The sequence below is a fragment of the Vombatus ursinus genome, unplaced genomic scaffold (genome assembly GCF_900497805.2).
Source record: "Vombatus ursinus unplaced genomic scaffold, bare-nosed wombat genome assembly UNPS02014774.1, whole genome shotgun sequence".
Classification (NCBI taxonomy): Eukaryota; Metazoa; Chordata; class Mammalia; order Diprotodontia; family Vombatidae; genus Vombatus; species Vombatus ursinus.
This window is the reverse complement of record NW_020954552.1, coordinates 1487978-1491102: the sequence shown is the minus strand read 5'-3', so window position 1 is coordinate 1491102 and position 3125 is coordinate 1487978.

The window sequence follows — 3125 nt, the reverse complement described above, 5'->3', positions numbered from 1 at the left end:
ATCCTGATAGTATCTAGTGGCAAAAATATTCTTTTCTTTTTTTTTTACCACATCCTGATGTGGTTCCTATTTAGACTGTACCAATTTTGTGAAAAACTAACCATGATAACTAGAAGAGTGAGATAATACATAAACCAGTTTTTCTTAACCTTTTTTTTTTTTATGTCATGAATTCCCTTTCAGCAGTTTGACGAAACCTATGGACACTTTCTCAGAATTATGGCTTTTTAAAAATTCATGATTGAAGAAAATGCTAAATTTCAGTTAGAGGTTATTGAAAATAAAGTTGGAATCTTTCTCATCTAGTCAGTCAATAAACATTTATTAAACATCTACTATGTACCAGGCACTGTACTAAACTCTGGGGATATAAAGAAAATCACAGTCTAATGGCAGAGAAAACATGCAAACCACTATATACAACAAAGTATTTACAAAATAAATTAGAAATCTCCAATAAAGGGAAGGCACTAGAATTAAGAAGTATTAGGAAAGGCTTCCTGTAGAAGGTGGGATTTTAGATGTAATATGAAGGAAAACAGATGAGAAAGGATAGCAAGAGGAGGGAGAACATTCCAGGCATGAAGGGCATCTAATGAAAATACCCAGGGTCAGGAGATGGAGTGTTCTGTTCAAGAAATAGTAGTCGAAGAAAATGGTGGGAGAGACCCCTGAAATCTATCTACAGACATCCTGGGCATCTGTGAACCCTGGGTTAAGAACCTGTATCATAGTCTGTAATAGCTTTATGTGATCTCACTAGGGCTCCACTGAAGATTACTTTTATTTTTTCCTGCTGCTTTAATGATTCAGATCTTGACTTCTTAAAATAATGTTCTATGTTCAGCTTTTGAACAGGCAGTAAGTATATTCATCTCTATCCAGTTTGTCTTAACTATACCCACATTACTAAGTAGCATCCATATAACTAATCAGAGAACATGATAAAAATTCTCTAGGTTACAAACTCCTTCATAAATGGGCTATAGATGTTTTCCCAAGATAAAAAGCAGGCAAAGTTTTCCCTTTGAGGTTTTCATATGAACAGAAAGTGAGAGAGAGAGAGAGAGAGAGAGAGAGAGAAAGAGAGAGAGAGAGAGAGAGAGAGAGAAATTCCATCAAAATAGAAATGTAAAAGTGATGAAAAAGAACATGTAGCCAATAGGGAAATTGTGTATCAGCCAGTAGGGAAGTGCGTAAATGAAGAGGGGGTGGAATCCCTGGAGCTGATTAATCTTCCTTATAACCATTCTTTCTTGCCTCAAACTCTATGGATATTTTTCTACCCAAGTCTAGTCCTACTGAGCATATAAGATCATTTGTCTCGAATTCTTCAGAATCAAGTTGATTCTCTGGTTTGGTAGTTAGAATACAGTCACCTTGAGAATACTCAGAGCATTGATAAAGTTACCTTTAGTAGCTTCATCTTTTCTGCAGACAAGGATTTGTACTTTATAGTCTTCCAAGCCTCTGCTTTCAGAAGTTTGCAAGTAGTTAATTTATCAAATCAATTCTCTGGTCTTGAAACATCAGTTAGGGAGAAGTCATGATTTTACAGCAGTTTGTAAATCCCTTGCCTCCACTGACAGGGCTCCTTTTCCATTGTGCAGCTTGAACATTATGACTCAAGCTTACTCATCTGGACTAAGAATGAATTAAATTTTTCAGAGTAAAAATCTGAAAGAGAAAGTACACGTAATTCCAAGTTACTGTTTTTAGAACAGGGCCTTTCTCTGGAGAGATTTTAAGAATGTATTGTCATACTGCTTCATAGCTGTTCTCTTTACTTTGATGTCCTGGTAACAGTTTGTAGCTAAATATAAAATTTGACATAAAAATACAAGTAGTTCAATGAGAAGCCATTTGTAATCTGACCATAGATTTAGAAAAAGGAAAAGGTGAGGTATTAATTTGACTGATAGATATAAAAATAGAGATATACGTAGAGATACACACATGGCAGGCAAAAACACTGGGTTTATCAGAAGATAGTTTGAATTGAAGCTTCTATGAACACTAGCCATCACATAGGAATATCATTTAAACATGTAGAACTTCAATTTCTCATCTGTAAAAGAGGAATAATGATGTCTACACTATCTACATCACAGAGGTTGTTGTGAAGAGGGTCCTTTGTAAAATCTTAAAGCTCTCTAGAAATGTGGATAATAATGAAAGCTCTTGAAGTCTGTAAAGCTCTTTACAAGGTACGTAGGTGGGTCAGTGGATAGAGCCCTAGGCCCGGAGTCAGGAAGACCTCAGTTCAAATCCAGCCTCTGATACTTACTAGCTGTGTGACCTGGGCCAGTCATTTAACCTCAGCTTGTCTTAATCCACTGGAGAAGGAAATGGCAAACCCGTCCAGTATCTTTCCCAAGAAAATTCCATGGACAGTATGGTCCACAGGGTTATAAAGAGTCAGACACAACTAAACAACAAAAGGACTTTACTCACATTATTTCAATTAACTTCACAACTCTATAAAGTTATTTTCCCCATACAGATGAGGAAACTGAGACTCAAAGAGGTCAAATGACTTGCACATGGTAACTCAACTGGTAAGTGTCACAGGTAGGATTCAAACACAGGTCTTCCTGATTCTGAGTCCAACACTTTATCTACTATGTCCCATTTCCTCATTCATTTTTATATGTAAGTACATAAGACTGAAAAGGCTTAGAGCTGAAAGAGACCTTCAAGATCATTTAGTCCAACTGCCCCTTCATTTTACAGATGAGGAGACTGAGACCCAGCAACATGATGTGATTCACCCAAGATCACTGCAGTAGACAGTGGCATTGCTGGGGTTTGAACCAGGTTCTTTAATTCCCAAAAATAGTGTTTTTGCCATCATACTATGGATGTGTATGTGTGTGTGTGTGTGTGTGTGTGTGTGTGTGTGTGTGTATGTGCATGTGCGTATGCCTTAACCAGGAATTAAACCTGGTGGTAGATGTGTATACAGTATTAAATATTACATATTCAATATAATGTGATTTATGCAATTAAAAAACATTTACTGAGTACCTACTATGTGCAAAGAACACATTGTACTAGGCATTCTAGAGGATATAAAAATGCATAAGATCTACATTTACAGAGTTGTTATGAGGAAAGTCTTGTGT